Source organism: Cololabis saira, chromosome 7, assembly GCF_033807715.1.
Source record: "Cololabis saira isolate AMF1-May2022 chromosome 7, fColSai1.1, whole genome shotgun sequence".
Lineage (NCBI taxonomy): Eukaryota > Metazoa > Chordata > Actinopteri > Beloniformes > Belonidae > Cololabis > Cololabis saira.
Genome location: NC_084593.1, coordinates 13,941,727 through 13,967,598, shown reverse-complemented (window position 1 = coordinate 13,967,598; position 25,872 = coordinate 13,941,727). Strand labels below are relative to the sequence as shown.

At 42.5% G+C, this 25,872-nt stretch overlaps 1 pseudogene; it reads left to right on the top strand.

Moving 5' to 3' along the window:
* Window positions 1-3,920: 3,920 nt before the first annotated feature.
* LOC133447332 (NLR family CARD domain-containing protein 3-like) lies at window positions 3,921-13,878 on the top strand (annotated as a pseudogene).
* Window positions 13,879-25,872: the final 11,994 nt, after the last annotated feature.

Sequence of the window (25,872 nt, the reverse complement as noted above, 5' to 3'; positions counted from 1 at the left end):
TGTCAAAGAAATTCTTCCAGGAGAACGGATACAAAAGGTTTTGGATTGCCATTGGACACACTGTTGCTCCCACACTGGCGGAACATGCAGTTACGAAGACTATTCTCCCATTTAGCACTACATACCTGTCCGAGACGCCTTCAGTGCCCTTGTAACAATAAAGACAAAAGCACGCAACAGACTTGATGTCCACCAGGACTCCAGGCTGGCTGTCACAAGCATCACACCTGACATTGCATCCCTTATCAGAGGTTTGAAGCCCAAGGTGGCCATTAGTTCATGAATGAACAGAATGACACAGAAAAAAAAGTAAGCTAAAAGCTGTTTGTTATTTTTACTGTGTGTTCTTATTATAATGCTTAGACATACTGTGTATAGCTGTACCAAAACCTGTGTTGAAATGATGCGCATGTGGATATGAGACAACAAACTGGCTCTGCTTTTCAGTTAATTTTTTTCTTCTTTTATTTCAGTCAATGTTTTTTTTTCAGTTAATGCAGTTAATTCAGATGTGTGATAGAGCTTTTTTTTATTCCTTTGTAAGGATGTGCGTGTATAGGCCTACTGTGTTAGGTTGTTAAAGGAAAACGGTCAGGCTTATGTTTAATGTTTATTTCTTCATAAGACATTTTTAGGAATAATTTATGAATGTCTTTGAATCATTTTTGTGTTTTTTGTACACTGGTGACAAACACAGGAAATGATTTAATTACTTACAAATTACATACATATTATTGTATCATTATTCAATATTTAATCATACTACTCCGACAGGTTGTTAAAGGAAAAATGTTAAAAATGTGTACTCTCATATTAAAAGAGAAATTTTTCAGAAATATTTTTATGTTCTTGCAATTATTTTTTCTGCGTATTTTATACATTGGTGACACAAAATGAAGGTGAGAAAAAAAAAGTCATTTGTATACAGGGTAAACCAAAGCGAAATATATCAAAAAAACATAATTAATGTTAATTTTTTCAATTAAAGATTTGTAACGAATCACTTAACTCTTTTGGTGCTAGTACGTACGGGTCAGGGGGCCCGGCTGGTGTTAGACACAAGTAGGGGGGGCTCCAAGGAAAAAAGGTTGGGAACCACTGCTCTGAGAGGTCATACAGGGCTCTGATGAAACATTCTGCCTTCTCGCCCGACCGTTTGATCCGATGGTGTAAACATGCCCGTTCGTGGATAATATTCCTCCTAAAAAGTAAAAAGAAGTCCTTAAACTTTCTGGCCGTCTGTCTTCTTACTTTGTCTCTTGATCGTTCGTTGAACTACTTCTGACACCATGTGGAGTGATCGATAGTCGGCTTGATCAGTAATATTTATTTAATGGCGAGCACACAACATCTAGCTATCCGGCATAAAAAGAGTGTCTCAGTAACCAAGGCAACGACACATTAACTGCAAATCAAAACATTCTACGTTACTATTTAACAGTTACTGTGGCAACGTTAGTTCTGCTATATGACACAGTTGTTGGTTCTCTGTAAGTTGTGTTAAATGTTAGAAATGAGTTAGTTCCTTTAACAGTTGGATCTCCTCTAGAGATGCTGCTTCTGACTGGGTTGAACTGGTCCGTCTGGTTCTGCTGGTCAACGTGCTGCTGGGACGTGAGAAGCTGTGTTGACAGATTAGGGCACATTCTTTCATCTGTGAATCCTCAGGTAGACACAGCAGAACTAAATGTGTTTGGGTGTTTGAGACGAAGCTGAGGCATGTCAGGTATGTACTTCCTTGTCAACAAAACTAAAAAACAGCCTCCTGTTGGTTGAAACGACTGACAGGAACAAGACTAGAGTAGTTCCAGTCCTCCAGGGTCAGAGAGCCGACTCTCCTCACTAAAACCACAGCAGAAATGAATATCCGGCATCAACACCAACAACACTGCTGCTTCTGACAGTTCCTGAACTTTACTCATTCCATGGATCATTCACTGAATCCAGTCTACCAAGAGTTAACAAGACTGCATTACTCCTGGAGATAAGGGGGCGTAGTCTGGACTCTTACCTGTGAACCTTTTTGAGACTCAGATCTGGTTTTTCAGGCCGTGGAATGGAGTCATCAGGCGAGCTGCGATCCAACAAACTGTAAGTTTGATTCATGTTTGAACTTGGTCTCCAGAAACTTTACTGTTTTCTGTAAACTTGTTCACTTCATTTGGAAGTTTGACTCTTTATTTAAAGCTTTTTTTTAAAAGTTAATATGAAATAACAGACTATCATCCAGGTCAGAGAAACTCTCAAAGGCTGAAACAAATATGACTTCCATTTCTGTTGTTCTTGAAGACGTTTCACCTGAGTTCAGGTTGAACTGAAGATGCCTCCTGGATGGACAGTGACACATCTTTGAGGACAGGAAAAGGGAAGTGTCGTTGACTTGTTTAAAGCCTTTGAGAGAAAAAGACAGATAAAAAAATAAGCAGATAAAATGACCCTTCAATGAAACTCGGACTACGAAAACGTGGTTCATAGATTTCTTTTTTACTTATTTAAAGGAGCTGTATGTAAGAGCAATAATAAAACGAATCATAAAATGACCCCCGATATGTCAACAGACATTTAAAAATCATGTTCATTTCAAATACTTATGTCACTGACAACAGCACTCAAGCCAGGATATTCCAGTTTAAAAAGAGGAGTTGCAGCCCTCAACTGATGTTTATGTTGTCATTTTTTGTTTTGGCCTGAAGCTCCACCCTCCACCTATCTCCCAATCACCAAGTCAGTATTGTTTCGGCATCCGGGTTGCCAGCTCGGCTCTAATTATCGCAGCCTACGTTCCTGCTGCATTCTGCAGCCTACCTGGCAACCTCTGGTCGGGGGGAGGAGGGGGAGGGTACACGCCGCTCAACAATATTTTGAAAGTGACTGCAGTACCAGTTTTGGCCATTTCTTACAGACGGCTCCTTTAAGCCCTCCCCTTTTTTCTGCAAGAAAGCTGAAGCAAGAATGACACACTTTCCTTACCTTCCTCTGAAAACTCAGCTGAAATAATAGAACATAAAACAGCCGGATTTGTTCATGTGTGGCCAACTTTTAAATGCATAAAAAGGTTTATGCCAATAAAAGTGGGTATAAAAACAGATTCTGCAGCATCTGGGATCCCTTTTGAGATAATTGTGAAAAAACTGCAACGTACACCCTGTCTGGTGAGAAGAAGCGGTCTGCTCACTATCGGCTGGAGACAAACGACCAGATGCTTCAGATTGTAAAGCAAAAACCACAATCATTCACCAGGCACCCTGAGAACATGTAACTGTCCAAGAATAAGAGGATGAAACAGATAAGGATCAAATCTGGGTTAGCATGTCATTTTGTTGGGAGGTGATGCCTGTGATGGAATGGTTACCTGTCCAGGTGAGCTCCTGCCTCTCACCTGAAGACAGCTGGGAGAAACTCCAGCAGAGCCCCGTGACCCTGCACTGGAATAAGCAGTTATAGATGATGGATGGACAGACAGGTGTCATACAGACGACACCTTTGTTATTATTGTTGTCAATGTTCAGTTTATCAGGAAGCCTTTTGAACTTTTTTACTCTTGTTTTAATTCTTTGCTGCTTTTTAAACACTTTTTCAAGGTTGCTTAGAAACGTGCTGCATAAATGTTACTATTATTTTAGGAGGATGTAGACATATTTCACCAGTCACACTGAGCTTTAAGTTATCAAAACACAACAATTAAACACTAAAACTCTTAAAATACACATTTATATTTAGAGATGTGTCATCCAGGACTGAGCTTGGACTTTAGAGAGAAGCTGCTGCCTTTTCATCACTACATCATTCATTTATGAAAAAAAACCACCTGCATCAAAAAATGAAGATGGAGCAGCTGGTCGTTATACATCTACAATGACGTGTGTTTCCTCTGCAGATGAAGGTAAAAGGTGTGTGTGAGCTGATTTTAATCCAGCTGCATGGATCAGTGTGAGGACAGAGAAGACGGAGTCCTTCCCTCTAAAACCTCCCCGAGGGGAAAACCTGAGAGTCGGAGAGAAGAAGAGAGGTGAGATGATCACCTCTAACTGTCCATGACTCTTCTGCACGTCAGAGTTCAGCCCTCACTTCACCAAACACCTTTATTACAGGAGACATCCTGAACATGGAGATGGACATGGACCTGGAACTGAACCTGGACCTGGAACTGAACCTGGACCTGGATCCAGCTGTGTGTCCTTGAAGAGTGATGCATCAAAGGGTTTAATTACCAATTTTAAAGATGCTCCTGGTTGTCCTTCAGGGAGGTGAGTTGTTTGTAAACGTTGTTTCAAACAGTATGGACACTAATCCCTTATGAGGTCCAATAGAACCAGTACTGTCTCTGTGCTTTGATGCATCCTGAACCATGACTGAAAAACTTCAAATAGATCATTACTATACAAATGGTCACATGACTGGCTTGAAACTACCTTTTCCAGAAGTTTAGATGCAAATGTCAGGAACTAAAGATTTCTTTTTCCCAGGTTTCATCAGAAAACAGACTCTCATGGACCTGGCCCTGAACCCGGATCTGGACCTGGACCTGAACCTGAACCTGAACCCAGCTGTGTGTCCTTGAAGAGTGACAGATCAAAGGATTTTTTAATCAGTTTTAATGATGCTCCTGTTTGTCCTTCAAAGAGGTGAGTTGTTTGTAAACGTTGTTTCTGAAAAACGTAACTGAGACTGAAACATTTTAATCATAACCCGTTTAAAGTGAACATTTCTCTGTTTTGCTGCCATTCTTAGATGGTTGTTGATGTTTCCAGAAACACAGCAGACTTTAAATGGGGTGTTTGTTGACTGTAGTTCACTGGTTTGTACAGCAGGGGGCATCTTTCTGCTGTGGTTGCAACATCATTTAGGGAGGAAGTTCTCCTCAGGTGGCAGGTGTTGCTGGATGCAGGAGGACAGATGGTTCCTGGAACCATGTGAACATTGATCTGTTGAGCAGGTGGTCTTTGTGGACACTTGGTGGACTTTCTTGTACCACCAGATTGAGACCTTGTACTGGGAGTAAAACGTGGATGTTCTCAGTCGTCTCTGGAGGACCAGCGAACCTTTAACATGACAGGAAGTCCTCTGGTGGAGTGTTCTCTTCCAAACATGACTCCATGACCCTTCAGACATGATTTGACCTAGTTCTTCATGATTCCTCCACAGAGTGGACCAGCAGATCTCAGAGTCCCCCAGTGGTCCATCTGTCCAGCAGCATCAGACCCAGCTGGACTCCATCTTTCAGGTCTGTACATGAACAACAACTGCTTCTCCATCTTTTGTCCTGATGTTTGTCTCCATGCTGGTCTTTGTAGACCAGTGGACTGTCAGTATGTCCATCATGGACCTGATTTTTGTCTCCATGCTGGTCTTTGTAGACCAGTGGACTGTCAGTCTGTCCAACATGGACCTGATGTTTGTCTCCATGATTTCAGTCTGGTTGGGTCATTCATGTGGTCTTCTGTTCCAGCTGCTGGAGGACGACATTGTCATGTTTGTGAAGGACGAGCTGAAGAAGATCCAGAAGGTTCTGAGTCCAGATTACCCAGAATCATCAGAGAGTCTGGAGGAGGATGAAGATGAAGAGCAGAAAAGCATCAGAGAGGCATTCATGAAGATCACAGTGAAGTTCTTGAGGAGGAGGAAGCAGGAGAAGCTGGCTGACCTCCTGCAGAGCAGTAAGACGTTTCTCTGAACATCTGAGATGCTGGATAAACGACACTGAATGTCTCAGTAGATGACCAACATTCACAGATCTTACTTACTTACTTGACTTAAACCCTTTGGCTCTTTAGCATAGGTCATTCATGAACTTCTTCCAGCTGGTTCGGTGTTCGGCGATCTTCTCTGCTTCCTTCCAAGATGTTCCTTTCTCCTTGAGTTCTGCCTCGACAGACCTTTTCCAGCTGTTTTTGGGTCTTCCCGGTTTTCTTTTCCCCTGAGGGTTCCAGGTTAAGGCCTGCCTGGTTGTGTTGGATGCTGGTTTTCTCAAGGTATGCCCGATCCAGCCCCATTTCCTACGTTCACAGATCAGTAACATTAAACCCACTTGAAGGAGAAGTAAGTCAGCGCATCTTCTTGCACCAGTCTTTTGTTTGGAAAATCTCATTAATAGGGTCATTAATATCGCAATAAATAAAAGTTTTATTCTAAAGAGTTGAACCGTGTTGATTCAATATTCAGTTCCAGCAAACACCAAACAAACACAACTTGTGTGTCTGAAGTGAATCGTGAAGGAAACACTGTTCTTGTTCCTCTGATTGATCAGAGGGGTTTTTGGGGAAAAAACCCCCCCCTTCAATACTCCTCATTGAACCGCTGATCAGTGAATGTTGAAATGTTGATTCTTTAGAGGAAGTATAACTTGCTGTGGGCTGGTTTCAATCACTAAGTGGTTTTTATTTACTTCATCTTTATTTAGATACCGTTGCTGCCGTTTGTCAATCCAAACTCAAAGGTCAGCTGCAGAAGAAGCACCAGCATGTGTCTGAGGGGATCACTAAAGCAGGAAAGACAACCCTTCTGGAGCAGATTTACACGGAGCTCTACATCACAGAGGGAGGGACCGGAGAGGTCAATGAAGAACATGAAGTCAGACAGATTGAAGCAGCTTCCAGGAAACCAGACGGAGCAGAAACAGCCATCAGACAGGAAGACATCTTTAAACCCCCACCTGGAAGAGGAGGACCAATCAGAACGATGATGACGAAGGGAGTGTCTGGCATCGGGAAAACAGTGTTAACACAGAAGTTCAGTCTGGACTGGGCTGAAGGCAGAACCAACCAGGACATCCAGTTCCTGCTTCCATTCACCTTCAGAGAGCTGAATGTGCTGAGAGAGGAGAAGTTCAGCTTGGTGGAACTAGTTCATGGATTCTTCTCTGAAACCAAAGGAATCTGCAGTTTTGAAGACTTCCAGGTCGCGTTCATCTTTGACGGTCTGGATGAGTGTCGACTTCCTCTGGACTTCCACAAACCTACAATCGTCAGTGACCCCAGAAGGTCCACCTCAGTGGACGTGCTGCTGACAAACCTCATCAAGGGGAACCTGCTTCCTTCTGCTCGTCTCTGGATCACCACACGACCCGCAGCAGCCAATCAGATCCCTCCTGACTGTGTTGACATGGTGACAGAAGTCAGAGGTTTCACTGACCCACAGAAGGAGGAGTACTTCAGGAAGAGGTTCAGAGATGAGGAGGAGGCTAAAACGGTCATCTCACACATCAAGACATCCAGGAGCCTCCACATCATGTGCCACATCCCAGTCTTCTGCTGGATCACTGCTACGGCCCTGGAGAACGTCCTGGAGAACGTCCTGGAAACCAGAGAGGGAGGGGAGCTGCCCAAGACCCTGACTGAGATGTACATCCACTTCCTGGTGGTCCAGGCCAAACTGAAGAAGGTCAAGTATGACGGAGGAGCTGAGACGGATCCACACTGGAGTCCAGAGAGCAGGACGATGATGAAGTCTCTGGGAAAATTGGCTTTTGAGCAGCTGCAGAAAGGAAACCTGATCTTCTATGAACCAGACCTGAGAGAGTGTGGTATCGATGTCAGAGAGGCTTCAGTGTACTCAGGAGTGTTCACCCAGATCTTTAGAGAGGAGAGCAGCCTGTACCAGGACCAGGTCTTCTGCTTCATCCATCTGAGTGTCCAGGAGTTTCTGGCTGCTCTTCATGTCCGTCAGACCTTCATCAAGTCTGGAGTCAACCTGCTGCAGGAACAACTAACAACTCACTGTTCTTCAACCGGTTTCTATCAGACAGCTGTGGACAAGACCTTACAGAGTCCAAACGGACATCTAGACTTGTTCCTGCGCTTCCTCCTGGGTCTTTCGGTGGAGACCAATCAGAACCTCCTACAAGGTCTGATGACATCAAACCAAAGAAGTTCAGAGAACAAACAGGAAATAGTCGAATACATCAAGGAGAAGATCAGTGAGGACCTGTCTGCAGAGAGAAGCATCAACCTGTTCCACTGTCTGAATGAACTGAACGATGGTTCTCTGGTGGAGGAGGTCCAACGGTCCCTGAGGTCTGGACTTCTCTCCACAGATAAACTGTCTCCTGCTCAGTGGTCAGCTCTGGTCTTCATCTTACTGTCATCAGGAGACCTGGAGGTGTTTGACCTGAAGAAGTTCTCAGCTTCAGAGGAGGCTCTACGGAGGCTGCTGCCGGTGGTCCAAGCCTCCAAGAAAGTTCTGTAAGTACCAACAGACAGATGTTGGACCTCTGGGTTTTCCTCCAGATTTCATGTTTTCTTCACTTGTTTGTCTGTTTTTTTCAGTACAAACTCACATGAGTGAGTCTACGCTGATTCTTTCATTTCCAGAGACTTCAATGACACTTTGGACCTAAAAGACCAGCAGAACAGTTGGAGACACAACTACATTTTCTTCCATAACAGTGAAATAACTTGGTTGTTGTTCTTTTCTTCCATCTGCAGACTGAGTGGCTGTCACCTCTCAGGGAACATCTGTCCAGTTCTGTCCTCAGTTCTCAGCTCTCAGTCCTCCAGTCTGAGAGAACTGGATCTGAGCAACAACGACCTGCAGGATTCTGGACTGGAGAAGCTGTGTCCTGGACTGGAGAGTCTGCACTGTAAACTGGAGTCGCTCAGGTCAGGATTCATTCAAGTCTTTTCCTGCTGACTCCCTTGCAGCAGATTTTTTTTTTTTTTTTTAACCTTTGTTTAACCAGGAAGTCCCATTGAGATACGAGATCTCTTTTGCAAGGAAGACCTGGCCAGGGAGATAATTCACTTCAGTCAAGTTTTACTGGTAGAACCCACTTCACTACAAACTCACCCCAAAACTCCACACAGAAATCAAAGGTTTAAATCTCAGTGCGGTCTAATCAGTACGATATTATTGATTCTTGTAATGTAATCTTGATTAAGTTATGGGAACAACACTTTTTCTCCATCTTTCTGGAGGTCTGCTTTAAAACCTGCAGTTGTGATTTAAACCACGGGGCCGACTTGCTCTGACCTTTGACCTTCTATTCCTGAGGCACGACACCGTCCAACGTTGTTGACATTGAAGCTGTAGTTCTATCAACAACATCATCCAGCTGTGCAGCAGCAGGATTCAGGATTCCAGCAGAATATCTCCTTCCACATGTTGATTCACTGGAGAAATCCAGGATTACTGCGTTTAGTGACGCTGGGTCACTACAACCCACTGATGACCGTTACTATGACGATTAATGATGAAGAAGTGGTGCTGGATGACCATCAGCTGAGCCGACTGTCCATCAGTCATGTTACAAATAGATGTACGTTTTTTACTTAAACTCTCCTGAGGTGGTACAGACACATTCACCGTCCTCAGAGTTGTCGTGGATGTGAAATCAACCATGAGCTGGTTTTTGCAGCCTCTAGCGGCCAGTCAAGGAACTGCAGTAAGTCAGAGTTTCTCATGAGGCTCAACCCAGAAGTCAGATGGTGGGCGCTTGGTCTCCACCTGGACAGCCAGCGGTGAAGGACGACATGCCACCAGTCAGACTTGAGGTCCAGAGAAAACTCCGGAGTCCCACATTGTTTTGGTTGAGTTACACAGCGGTACCACATTAACTTAGAGTTTTAGTGGCCAGGTGCGTACCCTGAGTTCACGGCGGTAAACATGTGGCTAAACAGCAGACAGGAGAGACGCGCTACGACACACAGACCGCAACAGGAAGTGATGCAGAACGCCCCTGCAGCGTCATGGGGACGTGGTATCTGTCAGAAGCTGCATCAACGGGACCGTCAGGTTTTATCCTCTGGTCAAAAGTAGAACGTGAAGAATCATCCAGAGACGCTGGAGGAGGAACCAGGGGTTCTTCATCCCACATCCAAACACCTTGGAGGTGGGAACCTCAGTCTGTACAGCGGTGCCTCCTCATATCCGTCCGTCGAAGGGAATATTTCCTTTTTGGACCAGGATGAGCCGACGTCTTCCTGTCCAGTTTTCGTGCTCACCACAGTATTGAGACCATCCTTCTCAGGGTGTTCAATGCCATCCACATAAATGCAGACTGTGGAAGAACCACAGTGCCGGTATTATTGGACCTCAGCGCAGCATCTGCTACCGTTGTTATAGTATTTTACTAGAGCAACTGGAGAACTGGGTAGGACTTTCTGGCACAATACTTGACTGGTTTGAGTCTCACTTAAAGGACAGGGACTACTTTGTGTCAACAGGTAACATTACATCAGAATCAACAAAAATTAAATGTGGAGTTCCCTAAGGTTCTATCCTGGGACCACTATTTAACATCTTCATGCTTCTGCTAGCTCAGATAATAATACACAACAAGATAAGCTTCCATAACTATGCAGATGACACACAACTTTACATTTTAATTTCACTAGGAGACAATGAGCCCATACAAGTGTTGAGTAGATGCAGAGAACAAATCAATAAGTGGATGTTGGATAATGTTCTTCAGTTGAACACAAACAAAACTGAACTAGTTTTTTTTTGGAACAGAAGAAGAACATTTAAGTGTCGGCACACAGCTTCCGCTGTTACAGCTACAAATCACTGATAAGACCTGAAATCGGGGTGTAGTCATGGACTTAGACCTGAACCTTCAGAGACATTAAAACATGTACAAAGTTGTCCTTCTATCAGAACTTCTCCAGGATCAAGGACTGATGTCTCAGCAGGACCTTGAAGAACTCATCCATATCATCATCATCAAATTCAGTGGACTTGATTACTGCAACGGCATCTTCACAGGTCTGCAGGAATTGAAACCCTTAGTTCCTTTAAATCAAGTTAAAACTCGTTAGTTTACAGCATTTGATGGATTATTGAAACTATTCTGAATTTAACTTTAAACAATGTTAATATTAGTACTCAATTGTAACTCTATTTTAGTATTTTCCGCACTATAAGGCGCACGTAAAAGCTTTTAATTTTCTCAAAAACCGGCAGTGCGCCTTATAATGCAGTGCGCCTTATATATGATCATTACGGTAATTTCTCTTACTGTAGTCAGGGGGATTGTGAGTATTGTAGTCGGTGTCGCCGAAGTAACAGCGTTAAAAACGGCAGGAATCGTCACAGGCGTTCAAGACAAATGCAGCGACACTGACTCGCATAATGGCGGCTGTGACGAGACGGAGCCGGGACCATTAGATGCTGCACTCGCCCAGCTGTTCTATTCCTACACAGAAGAAGATTTTGAGGGATTTGGGGAATGAACTGGAAAAGTGCCCATCAGCGTTTGTTTTGGGAGTGAATGACATTTTGGGAGTGAACAAGGTTTTCAGAAAGCTGGTTCTTATTTTTGTTAATAAAGTTTGACTTAAGGTACTTTTCTTCTTGTTTTTTTTGCATTTGCTGTAGCATTTCATAGCATTTCCTGTAGCGCAGCTTCATCAGGTAGATACGTCACTCAACCCCAGCCACTATAGTACGATATCTTACTGTATATTCCATGCTCCTAAAAATATGGTGCGCCTTATGGTGGGGAAAATACGGTAAGTCTAAATTTTCTTTATTCTGCCAACTGTACTAAAACTCATGATTTAAATTTTTTCCTTTCTACTTTTCATGTTTTTATCATGTAAAGCAGCTTGAATTGTTTGTTGCTGAAATGTGATTTAACACTAACTTTACTGAAGACCAGTTGGAGACACAACTACATTTTCTTCCACAACAGTGAAATAACCTGGTTGTTGTTCTTTTCTTCCGTCTGCAGACTGAGTGGCTGTAACGTCTCAGAGGACATCTGTCCAGTTCTGTCCTCAGTTCTCAGCTCTCAGTCCTCCAGTCTGACAGAACTGGATCTGAGCAACAACGACCTGCAGGATTCTGGACTGGAGAAGCTGTGTCCTGGACTGGAGAGTCCACACTGTAAACTGGAGTCTCTCAGGTCAGGATTCATTCAAGTCTTTTCCAGTTCCAGTGAACATGCTGCTAAATATGTCTGCAGCAAGACACTTGTGCAGAGAACATGCATCAGACCTGTTTTGTGTGTCTGCAGGCTGTCAGGCTGTCTGATCTCAGAGGAAGGAAGTGCTTCTCTGGTCTCAGCTCTGACTTCCAACCCCTCCCACCTGAGAGAGCTGGACCTGAGCTACAACCATCCAGGGGAGTCAACAGGGCAGCTTCTGTCTGCTGGACTGGAGGATCCCCGCTGGAGGCTGGACACTCTCAGGTATGGACACACTGCTGGGTGGGGGGGTTATATTGTGTTAGTCATGGTGGCACAGATGTGGGGGTTTTCCTCCACCTCAGGTGATTGCTCAGGGGTGTGGTCAGATGCTATTTAGCGTATAAATAGTATATAAATAGTATAAAATAAAGCGAGTGAGTGGCAGCACGTCGTTGCTGCGCTAAACGCTGCGAGTGCCACGGACAGATTAGTTGCAGAAAAAAAAGAAGTGGTGTGATTTGAAGGTGGAGGCCAAGAGGTACGGAGGTATGAAGCCTACGATGTAGGCTCTGCGTTGGTGTAACGCAGAACCATAAATCAGCCTTAAAGGTTTCACGCGTGCACGTAAAACTCATTATACATATAAAAAAAATCTGTATCCCTTTAGGGGCTCCGTAGAGTGGCCCGGCACTCTTTTGTTCGTCTTCAGTCACTCTACGGTTGGAAAAGGTGGGTGACGAGGAGGTTCCCGGCCCGGCGTGTCCTGCACCGCGGCTGCAGCAGCAGCATCAGAGTGTCCATACTGACGCTGTGCTTCAAACACAGAGGGACACGATCAGCGCTATTATATTATAAGTCTGATATGTGATGACATTAAAAGTATGACATGAATCTGGCTTAATTTCACCACCTCACTGCCTGCGTCGCCAGTTCCCCATATCTTCAAAACGTTTGTGCGCGAGGGTCAGGGTTGGCGTAAAGATACACACATTTTTCGGTTAGTTTTTTTTTTTAATCCCAACCTTTGCGTAGAAGGTGGCGTGCGCATCTTTCAAGCCCTGTTTTGTGCGCAAGCAAGCTTTAAAAATGAGGCGCCAGGTCTGCTTTCTTCCACCTCCGCAACATCTCCAGACTATGCCCATCACGGTCACAATCCAGCACCGAAATTTTGGTTCACGCCTTTGTCACCTCCCGCATCGACTACGGTAATGCCCTCCTCACCGGACTCCCCACCAAACTCGTTAACAGACTGCAAATCATTGAGAACTCAGCCGCCCGGATTATCAGAGACTGAGCTGGTCTGACCCCCCTCCTCTTTTCAGGGTGGAACCTGCTGGACAACGATGGTTGAGACCAGGTCTGAGGAAGTGTAAGTGTTTTCATTCAACCATCTTCATTTGTTCATGAGTCCATCAGTGATCAATAACTGATCAATAATAACTGCAGCTGATTGTTTGTTCTCTCCATCAGATTCCTGTCAACTCACTATCGACACAAATACAGTCAACAACAACATCAAACTGTCTGATGACAAAAGGAAGATGACACTTGTGGAGGAGGAACAGTCATATCCTGATCATCCAGACAGGTTTCAAGGTCTTCCTCAGCTGCTGTGTAGAGAAGTTCTGACGGGTCGCTGTTACTGGGAGGTCCAGAGGAGCAAAGGTGTTTCTGTATCAGTGAGTTACAGAAGAATCAGGAGGAGAGGAAAGTCTGATGACTGTAGGTTTGGAAGAAACGATCATTCCTGGAGTCTGGACCGTTATCTAGATGGTCAGTACTATGTCTGGCACAATAACATAACATCCATCATCTCCTCATCTCCATCTTCAGTCTCTGGCAGAGTAGCAGTGTACGTGGACTGTCCTGCTGGAACTCTGTCCTTCTATGAAGTCGTCTCTGACAGACTGATCCACCTCCACACCTTCAACACCAACTTTACTGAACCTCTCTGTCCTGGATTTAGACTCTGGTCCAGGTCCTTGTTTTGTTCCTCAGTGTCTCTGTGTCCAGTTTAGTCTCAAGAGTCCTCCTGTCAGAGAAACTGTCTCTGTTGGATCCTCGACTTGGACTCTGGTTCTGGTGATGATGATGATGATGATGATGATGATGATGATCACTGATTATCTTTAGTTTTTTTCTTTATTGTGTTTTTATTTGATCTTTAGATAAGTCATCTTTTTAAATTATTAATAACTATTTGAAGACAATTACTAATAACTCTCTAATAACTGAACCAGCATTCCCTTTGTGGGAACATAAATGGTGCCCCGTATGAGGATTTTAAATATACCAGCTGTTGGTCAAATCTGTGTAAAATAGTCAAATATTAATTTTGATTAAAAGAAATAAAAACTTTTTTTTGTAATTGTTAACTGAACTTAATAAGATAACCAGCACTCCTTTTGTGGCACAGCATCTGGATGGAGGGATGAGACTTTGTCTGGTTGGAGGGGTGAGACCTTGTGTGGGTGGATGGATGAGACCTTGTCTGTGTTGGGCCATAGTTCTATGTGAACATAGGAAGCTTCAATTTTAATTTTAAGGCCCAGCTCTGAGGCTTAACTCTGAGATCAGCCTTGATTTTAAGTCCACATTGTTTTTAAGTTGACCGCATGGTCTTAAAATAAAGGAAATTAAGGAATGACTCGATTTTCGCCGAAGGGCAATAAAAGGGGTGGTATGAAAGTGACGCGCGGACAGTGCATTGGTCAGTGACCCCGATTTACAGCAGGCCCACCTGCTGATGTGAAGAGTTCTCCGCTGGTGGTTAAATAACAGTGGCTTCCCAAATCTCACTCTCTCCAACCTTCGTCACAAGAGCAACGTTTAATTCCTTACGTTTTGTAGGGACTACACCTCATCTCAAATCAATGTGACTAGCATCAGCCAAGGAGTCATCCCGCCAGCTGAGCTCGTGAAAGCCCACTGATTACCAGGAACCAGTGAAAGTATCCTTCGTCTACCCGCATTACAACCGAGTGACCTCAAAACGTTCCGACACTTCTACGAGTGGAACGGGGACCCGTGCGCAACAAGACGACGTGCCCAGGCTACGAAGACAAGGAAGAGGGGGACAGCCCGGCTGTCAGCCGTGTTGTTGGCATAGTAGTGACTGTATGATTCACTTCTAGAGTTCAAGTTTTTAGCTTTCTGCAAAACTGTCTCTGTGCAGTCAATTACACAGGTTGTGTTTGAAAAGTGCTCTTTAAAAGCTTTTGCCAATGTTGCTTTGATTGTTTCATGAGGCAACCACATAATAAGATCTTTGGTGTGTTCAGACATTATGTCTATCCACATTCCAACAGTCTTGCTAACCTGACCCTGTGATGTTTTAAACCGCTGTGCTAAATCAGCCATGACAAAGTTCTGTCTTAGCTTCATCAAAGTCATTAGGATTTGGTCCTGATGATGATGAAGCAGGAGCAAATGGTTGTAGGAAGGATACAAGTGTGTGAAACTCAATGAGTGGAATGCCTGTATACAAAAGGGAGTCTGCATCACTCTGCAAAATACTGTCTGCCACAGGATGTGGCAATCCTGGGGATGGTGTACTCATTCCACACATGATGGTGGGCCCTTTTGAATAGGTGTGGTCCTCCATCCCTGGGTCTGACCACTGTGTTTGGGCATCACAGGATGGCTTTGGCTCCTCGTTCTGATCCATCTCGTCAGGCTCATCTGAGGGTAGCAATACAGTACACAATTATTAAGGTATGATACATTATGGTTTTCCCTACCATTATAACACCCCCAGCCCCCTCATCAAATTTACCTGGTGGAAGACCCACAAACCCCCCCACCTGCAACCACATCACCTAAGCCCTCCAGAAATCTAAGGAAAACCCAGTACATTATCACAGCTACGATTTAAAATTGAATTAACAAAAAACATTTTTCTTATCAGCACATCTGTAGTGAAACTATTGTAGTTTTATTCTAATGCTGCCCTGCAGTCCGTGCCATAAACACAGAAAGACAGGTTGCATTTTAACTGTACAAAAAATCGTAATACTAAAGGTTGTCATTACCGGACAAATACTACAATGCTGTGTCCTCCATACACCTGAAATCCTACCTGATGTTCTCATGGCATTGCTGTCAATCCATCTGAGGATTCGGCGTCTCTTCTCCGGTGGTTTGTCGTATCCCAGCCACAAAGTAGGATGCGGGTTCTCCTCCGTTGGAGTCAATCAGGAGCCTGAGGCCTCCGGCACCCACATCCCACATCCCATGAACTCCACCTCACAACCAGTTGCCCACCCAGGGTATCATCATGCCTTTCCAGGACCTTCAAACCCCATGTGCCATCCACAAACGCCATCCACCCCCTCATGGCCAATGACTTCCAACCTGCAACCGAAAGCGTACCCGGGGTACCATCATGCCCTCCCAGGGCCATCCACATACCGCAACCTCTAGACATTTTGTAAACCTAAAATTGGTAAACGTTTAGATATTGTTTTAGTTCAGCTCCATAATTTGTAAACCTTTTTTTAAGATTTGCACATGTAAAGTTATTTTGTTTAAGATTTGTATATCATTTTGTATTTTTTTTGTATCTCTTCATAATAAATGTACACTCAAAACTCTAATATCTAGCTCTTTGTTTGTAAAAAAAAAAAAAAAAGTGAAACACAACTACAAATGAAATTACTTTATTCATGGCATGAAAGATGTGTGCTGTACAGAAAAAAAAGATGAAGCTAACAAAATGCTTAAACAAGGGTCTGCGCAGAGGTTTGCACTCAAATAGTCTGTAAGCCCCTCTCTGATCTTCTGAACACCTGCATTGTCAGAGGTGTTGTGGGCATGGGCACCAGGTTGTGGTAGGTCGGCTTCTAATGCAGCAGCCTCATCGGTCCAGGTGGGGTTTACGTTGAGACCTTTGAAGCAGAGACGCTCCAGCGCTCATCAACAAATTTGCGCTCTCTATGGCCCCTTGACGTATTATTTGTCGCCGGCGTCGTTCTTCTATCATCACTGCAGCCAAAAGATCTGTTGTTCTTTTCATAATCACAACTAAGAGGTACATAATGCACGAAATGTACGTTGCTGTAGCCTGGTCCAGGTGCTCGTACGCCATCTTTCTTGCTTTGTTGTTGTTAAGTGGAGGTCAACCGGAGGTGGCTCTTGTTGAAATGGTTACAATGGTTACAGCGCCACCTAGCGTCACAGAGTCAGCCATGCTCTGGCCATTTATCCGATCTCTGAACAGCATGTAAACTCAGACAAGTGATCCGGTCTTCTGCATGTCGTTATCTGATACGATCAGAAATCCGATCTCTTTGCTGCATGTAAACGTACTGTGTGTCTCTCCTTTCTCTGTTCTTCATTCTCTCTGTCTGTTTTCTCTTTTCTTACTCTGCCCAGCTGGCCTCTGGCAGGAGGGTCCCCCCCTTATGATCCAGGTTCTGGTTCAGGTTTCTTCCCTCTTAAAGGGGGAACTTTTCCTTGCCACTGTTTGGCTTAAGGTTTTTCTCCCACTAGGGGAGTTTTTTTTATCTATGTAATAATTGCTCGAGGGTCATGTTCTGCGTCTTTGGAAAGATCCTAGAGACAATTTGTATAATAATAGGCACTATATAAATAAAATCTAATTAATTGTATTGTCCACTAGAGGGCCACAAAGTAAATTTTAATGCAGTAATTTATTTGACCACTAGAGAGCAAATAAATTAATTTTAATGCAGTAATTTATGTCCACTAGAGGGCAACTAAGTAAATCTTAATGCAGTAACTCAGGGATATTCAATTGGCGGCCCGCGGGCCACATGCGGCCCGCCAGGAGCTTTTATGTGGCCCCTGGTCATATTTCAAAAAAGGGGGTGTTTGTTGAAAAAAAAAATATATATATATATATATATTTTTTTTTTTTATAATAGTGATGCACCGAATGTTCGGCCGAAAATAGCAAAAAAAACACTTTCGGTGTTCGGTGGAATAAGTGGGGAAAAAACCGAACAGTTAATAACGGCGTGTGATGACGCAATCGAACAGCGAACAGCTGGAGTGAGGGAGCAGTGTTAAACGCAGCAAACCTGTCAGCATGTCAGATCATTACTTGGATGTGGGGAAAAAGCAGAGGACACGAGAAATGATCCAGGCTGAGTTGGATTTGGAAAAGCCGCTTGGTGATGGAGACGGGGCGCACAGCGCAGGAGATCGGGGAGAGAACGCAGAGAGAAGGGCCGACGCATTGAATGTCATGTCAGGTAAATCTATTTTTATTTTTTATTTTTTTGTAAATGAGTGATGGACATTGGACAATATGGCACACATTAATTTGCACTACTGTACTTCAGTTCCGAGCTTGAGCTGTTTTCTTTTTATTTAAATTGATTTTGAGAGAGTGCCAACTGCGCTGCGCTGCGCTGCGCGTAATTTTGTTGGCCCGCTGTACACCGCTGGCTGACGAGCAGCCTTGAGATACAGGCAGACAGACATGCCAGGAATGCGTTCACACAAGGTGTGATTTTTATTTGTAATGTGTGCAGAGAATGCATATCGCATTTAAGTTTAAGAAGCTTGGTAGCCTTTTTTTAGTTGGTTAACAATGCATAGTGTTTGTACATGTTAATCTCTGTTGGAGATGTTTTTTACTTCGGATTTTTTGCCAGTGTTGCACAGTGTTAATGTTTGTCACATTATTATTAACCTCCGTTGTACAGAGGACTTGTTTACATCATTAGGCTTCTAGGATTGGCCTGAAATTTTTTTCATTTGAATAAGTGAGGACTTTGCATTTCATATGGAACTTCTAAGCCTCCTATAATTCGTGATTGTTTTGTTTTGCTGATATAATGCATAGATATGTCATTAATAAAGGAGCTTATGGTTAATATTTTGGTTGCTTATTTATAACATCAAACTGGCTACTATGGACCGAAATGCTTGTGCTCAATGCTAAATATAATATTCAAATAAGGAAATCTTGGTGGAAAGTGGTGCTTTGTCATTATGGCGTGTTTTATTAAAAGTAGGTCAATATCAATTTCATTAAGTTTGCACAATGCATGGTTTCAAAATGAACTTGCATTCAAAATAATATTTCTTTATCTGAATATTATATTTAACATTCACAATTACTAAATCTGGAGACAATTAATACATAATTCATATGTAAACTAGATATATTCAAATGTATAATACAAATGTATTATATTTACATAAGTCTTCGTCTTTGAGTGCAAAATACATTTTGAAAACCCCCACATTTTCAAATTGTGCGGCCCTCTCCATACAGTCCTTTTGCAGATGTGGCCCCCGGCCGAATCTAGTTGAATACCCCTGCAGTAATTTATATGCCCACTAAAGGGCAACTACGTACATTTTAATGCATTAAATGATATGTCCGCTAGATGGCACCCAAGTATAGAATAGAATAGAATAGAAGACTTTATTTATCTCCCAGAGGAGAAATTCAGTCGTGCAGCAGCCAAAACACACACACACACTTTATACAAAAAATTTAAAATAGAAATAACCAATAAGTAGTTAAATAATAAAGAATGGATAATATTTACAAAAAATTTACAAATATTTTCAAAAATACTTGAGGTATTTGAGGTATTTACTGGTTATTGCACTTATAAAGAGACAGGTTTATTGCACATGGGTGGCTACAGTTGGTTATTATAGAGTCTGATGGCTGTGGGGACAAAGGACCTGCGGTAGCGTTCCTTCTTGCAGCGCGGGTGGAGCAGTCTTTGGCTGAAGGAGCTGCTGAGGGCTCCCACAGTGTCATGTAGTACATTTTAATGCAGTAATTTATATGTTCACTAGAGGGCAACTAACTCATTTTGATGCAGTAATTTATATGTCCACTAAAGGGCAGCTAAGTCAATTTTAAAGCAGGAATGTATATGTCCACGAGAGTTCAAATAAATACATTTTAATGCAGTAATTTACATGACCATTAGAGTGGAAGGAAATAACTTTAAATGCAGTAATTTAGGATGAACCTTTATCCTTTGCAGGGTCACGAGGGTCTGCTGGAGCCTATCCCAGCTCATTTCAGGTGAGAGGCAGGGATTCACCCTGGACAGGTCACCAGTCCATCGCAGGGCCACATACTGTATATACACACAACCAGACACACTCACACCTATGGGCAATTAACCTACTATGCATGTTTTTGGACTGTGGGAGGAAGCCGGAAACCTTCTTGCTGTGAGGCAACAGTGCCACCGTGCTGCCCTTATGTGTCCTTATTGTGTCTCTGTTTAGTTTATCAGGGTTGTTTTCATAAATACTGAAACAAAAAGGAGGAAAAACGTTTCTAAATCGGTTTTATTTCACAAGACGTGAAACTCCTCGCCAATAACTAGGAAGCAAAACCCCATCAACATGAATATTTGTGTAAAAATGACTTTGAACCTTTAACAGCTCGCGGAAGTTACTTAAAAAGAAGAGTTTGGGTTTAAAAACTCACTGACGAGCCACTTGTCGTACGGGATCTGTGTTGCTGCCGTGCGGTGCACGGCATGCTGGGAGATGCAGTTCTCGCGGCTTGTGGTACGACATGTGATTTTTACAAACTGTAAAATAGTTTTAATTAGTAAAACACCTATTTATAAGCTTGAATAAAAGAAAAATAAACACCAGAATAGAGAGTTTGGTGTTTAAATTTGACATTTTCTGCCTTTTTTTTCCTCCAAAAGCTGAAACAACTTTAAAACTACTCGTTATTCTGCATATGTTCAAAGCTTCATCAGTTTTTGAGGGAAACTTTTCTCTTCTAATCTCTAATCTCAGATATTTTATTTAAAACAATTTGTCCGCAGGCGCTGAAACAAGGATGAGGGAAGTCGTTCCTCCTCTCTTACAGATGCTCGCATTTGTTCTGCTTGTCAAAGCCGTCGTCCAAATTGGTCGAAGCTGCTGTTAAAGAGATCCGCGCATTTGCATGTTTCCGCGGCTCGTTTCTCCGCGTGAATGTTAAACACGTCAAAGCTGGAGGTTTGGTTTCTGCTGTGAATTCAGCTGCAGCCTCCTGCCTTCGTTACTGCAGCTTTGCAGAAGAAAACCCGCTAAATAAGTTTTACAAGTCATGTGCATGCAGATCAGTTTAAAGCTTTAAAGTTTTGTGTTATTCTGGTAAAAAGAAATTGGAGCTTTGTCTTCCTGGAAGATGCAGAAACTTCCCTGGATGGGTTTCATGCAGTTCCGTCCGAAACTCAGTCAACAAATGTTGATTTACAACCCTGCCCCCGGCATACAGAGACTTCTTTACATCCTTTTTTTATGTTTTTGGATGATGGAATATTTAAAGCTCATAACAGTAAAGCTGAGTAATCGTGAAAGTTTTTGGCTGAAGCTGCATCACATCTCTGGACCAGATAAACAGAAATGGACAAGTTTACCGTGACGTCACCCAGAGGTCTTGAACGAAGACGAACGACTCCGTTTGTTCCGCCCACTTGCAACATGGTGCCTTGAGACTGAGGTTAGAGACTTGGTGACGTCACAAAGGCGTGGCCAGTAATATGCAATTCACGATTTTACCATTTATTTATTTATTTTATTTATTTATTTGCACAACATTAAAACGGTACAAAGTTAAAATGAATATAAAAGCATGAAAATATGTGCAGGTGAGAAAGGAAGCCCTAAATGGGCTTATTCAAAGTTCTCACCAAGATAATACATTACATTATAATAACAGCAAGTACAAAAACAGCGTTCAAATAAGATGGATATTTACAAACAATTTCTCGGTTGAATGAGTGTGTGTGCTTGCATGTGAGCATGCACATGTGTGTTTGTATGTGTGTGTGTGTGCGTGTGTATGTACACGTGCAGAAGTGAGTCCACTTTAAGTGGAAGCACTTCTAGACGCTTGATCCACAAGGCTGGTCTTCAATCTCTGTTTAAAATTACTAATAGACAATGAAGATTTAGCAATAAGTATATGAGAATTCCAGAGTGAGGCACCTCTGTCTTTGATGGAGAACTGACTGCTATTGGTACGACTGAATGAAGAATGGAGATCCTCAGATTGTCTAGTATTATAGTTATGAATTTGTGAATTGGTCTTAAAAAAATCTTTGAAAGTACTTGGAAGCATATTTGCAAGATATGTGCATTTGTAAATGAAAGCACATGATTGGAGTATGTTAATATCATAGATGGATAATAAATTTATTTTTTTAAACAAAGGGGCAGATGGGGCCAAATAGGAAGAAGAAGTAGCTATTCTTACAAACCTCTTTTGAGTAATGAGTAATTTGTGTAAATTTGATGAATATGTACTTGCCCAAACAATGTTGCCATAAATGAGATAAGGATAAATTAAACTATAATAAAGAGTAACAAGACAAGCCTGATGGACCAAACCTCTGATTCTTCTGATGATACCAAGGGATCTAGAGATTTTGTTAGTTACAGAATGTATATGCTCTTTCCAGGACAAATTCTCATCCACTAAGACACCTAGAAATTTGGTGGATGAAACCTGATTGATTTCAATACCACCAATAGAAATCTTAGCTTTTTGCAGACAATATTTTTTGTTTTTACTTGCAAATACAATGAAATTAGATTTGTTAACATTTAACGACAACTTATTTGCAAGGAACCATTTTGAAAGCATTGCTATACCAGAATTAGCTTGCTCAATAAGTGAATCAAAATTTCTGTGAGTTAGTATCAAATTGGTATCATCAGCAAATAAGATTGGTGTAAAGGATGAAGATACAGTAGCCAGGTCATTTACATAAATGAGAAATAAAAGGGGTCCTAGTATAATACCATTATAATATATATATATATATATATATATATATATATATATATATATATATATATATATATATATATATATATATATATATATATATATATAATACCTAGGGGTAAATCCACAAAGAACAGATTGCGCCCGCAAATAGCGCTGTGAATTGCGCTGCATTAGCGCCCGCAATTTGCCCCGCCTTAAGGTCCTATTCACAAAAGATTTTGCTCTAATGATATACCGGAGCAAACACGCCCATAAAGTTTTGCGGTGCAAATTTGCACTTGTCTGAGTGAGCGGAGCTGTTTCCAGTGTTCTCCATATTTCAGCACACAGATTGGTCCCTAATGAAAACATAGCCTCAACTTTCACGTATTTGTACTTCTAGTATTTCGCATGCAGATAGATAGATAGATAGATAGATAGATAGATAGATAGATAGATAGATAGATAGATAGATAGATAGATAGATAGATAGATAGATAGATAGATAGATAGATAGATAGATAGATAGATAGATAGATAGATAGATAGATAGATAGATAGATAGATAGATAGATAGATAGATAGATAGATAGATAGATAGATAGATAGATAGATAGATAGATAGATAGATAGATAGATCGATCCTTATTCATCTCCAAAGGGAAATTCAACCGTCCAGCAGCTCATCAAAACATAAACATAAAAATCAACCACACTTCCATTCAGACAATAAAAGCACATTCATAATATTAAAATAAACATATAAGGTTTTTAAACAAATATCATGTAAAGTGCAAACTAAAATATAGTCCAGTTGTGGCAGAGGTGAGTGTGTGAAACTGAGTTCAGGACGACTTAAACAGTCTTATTGCTGCGGGGACGCAAGGATCTCCTGAACCGCTCGTTCTGCAGCGCAGTGAGAGGAGCCGACCGCTGCAGAACGGAGCGGTTCAGGAGATCCTTGCGTCCCCGCAGCAATAAGACTGTTTAACTCGTGGAGGCTGTGGAGAAGGTGTCTGCTATTGTCTATTATAGCACTCAGTTTGTTCAGTGTTCCCTCTCCACCACAGATCTTAGCGGGTCCAGACTCCTGCCCAACACTGAGCCCGCTTTTTTGACCAGTTTGTTCAGTCGCCTGATGTTTTTGATTGCAAGGCTGCCCCCCCAACACAAAGCAGCAAAAACGAGTGCACTGGCCACCATCGTGTGGTAGAACATAGCCATCATCTCCACACACACATCAAAAGACCTCAGTGTCTGTATGACATAAGCTAATGAAATGTCAAATGTTAAGAGGCTGTGCGCATTTACGCACAAGGCACAGCACCAGTAACTTCATTTACACCGGATCGGGATCAGATCAGGATCTAATGGTAATTCATGTTCTTTGTTTTGCTACACACACCTACAGGTCAGCTGTTTAACACACACATTCTACATTTATATGTTTATATGGTGGAATTGTTTGTAATAAAGCGGCCCCTTATGTATGGATGAATCCTGAACTCCGTCCTGTTACTTTTATTTTTAAATCCGATAAGTCCACAACCCCACTTGATCTGATTGTCTACAGTCATGTCTGAATGTAGATTTCACCCTTAATATCATTCAGTATCACACAGGCTTGAATCATATTGAAGAGAGAGAGAAAAAGAGCTGCAGGGGGATTTTGCGCGCAGTTACTGTAATACACGCTTCTGAAAGACGGTATTTGCTCCACTATTTTTGCGTGTGGCAAATAGCGCTGGCCTTTGTGAATTAGACGCTTTTTGCAATGAGGCTTATTTGCATAGAAAGGGGGCAATTTTGCGCCGAATTTATGAATATTACCTAATTTGCATGCATGCAAATGGCACCGGCGCAGACTGCCACTATTTGCTTGGCAGCACAGTTTGTGGAGCAATTCGCCCTTTGCGGGTGCTTTGTGAATTAGACGCTCTCTTTTTGTCTCATTTGCACCGGTTTAGCGGCCACAAAAGCAGCGCAATCCTTTTGTGGATTTGGCCCCTAGTATATATACCATTATGACTGGACACCACCAGCAGGGGGCGTGGTTTCACCTCCGTTGCTATGTTTCCACGCTCTGAAATAATTATTATATTTTCAGAACTGAACATGACACCCATCTTTACTCCTGAACATGGATGGATGGATGGATGGATGGATGGATGGATGGATGGGTGACTGGTTGGTTGGATGGATGGTTAGAGTGATGGATGGATGGTTAGAGGGATGGATGGATGGTTATGGCACTTTTCCACTAGAACCTACTCAGCCCGACTCGACTCACCTCCACTTGGTTTGGTTCTTTTCCACTAGGGGTCTAATGTGCTGAGTAGATACTTTTTCTGTAGCTACTCTGCCAAGGTTCTAAGGCTGAGTTGGGCTGTGACGTCATCACACTACAGGCCACCGATTGGTCGGGGGGTTGGGAGTCAGACGTCTGAGTCAGGATGTGACATCAGTTGAAGGGCGACTCTGGCGGCAGATTCTTGTTCATTTCCTTCCACCAGCAACGGCAGCAGAAGTCTGTTTGGTGATCCAACTCTGAGGTGCAGATGTTCATAAACCTGGTGGCTGAGGAGAGAATTAAAAAGGGATCTAGACGGGCGATAAGGAACGACCAGATCCACCAGGAGCTCTGTCACTTCATAGCTGCTCGCGGCTCCAGCTGATTTTTCAGCAGCGCCGAGACAAACAAAAACTAAAAAGCGTTGCCGCTTGAAGCTTCTTTCACTCTCCTTTTTTAACTTGATATCGAACACAAGCCAAAGACCCAGCAGCCCATATATCATCTCCTCCAGGTTCTACACCTTTAGTGTTGTTGTCTTCTTCGTTTAGCTCACACAGTCAAATACGTCACAGCAGCTTCACTCCAACCTCCTACTTCTCCAGATGCTGAGTTGTAGTGGAAAAGAAACCAGGCCGAGTTGAGTCGAGTAGGTGCTAGTGGAAAAGTGCTATTAGAGGGATGGATGGATGGATGGATGGTTGTTATGGGTCTCTGGAAAGCACCTAGAGACAACTTCTGCTGTAATAGAAGCTATAAAAATGAAATCAAATTGAATTGAATTGAAATTGAAATAAAATACAAATAAAATTGAATTGAAATCAGATGTGTATTTTTTCTTCTTCGTCTCTTTCTGCTGTCAAGTCTCTGATCTTCAGACATGTTGATTGCCTCAAATTCAAAACGGGTTGAAACTTCCTTTAAAACGGTAAAAAGTCAAACTTTAAACACTTTTAACTGATTAAATGTTATGTGTCGTGTTCTGCTTCTCTCAGCAGCTGGAGGAACTCTGACCAT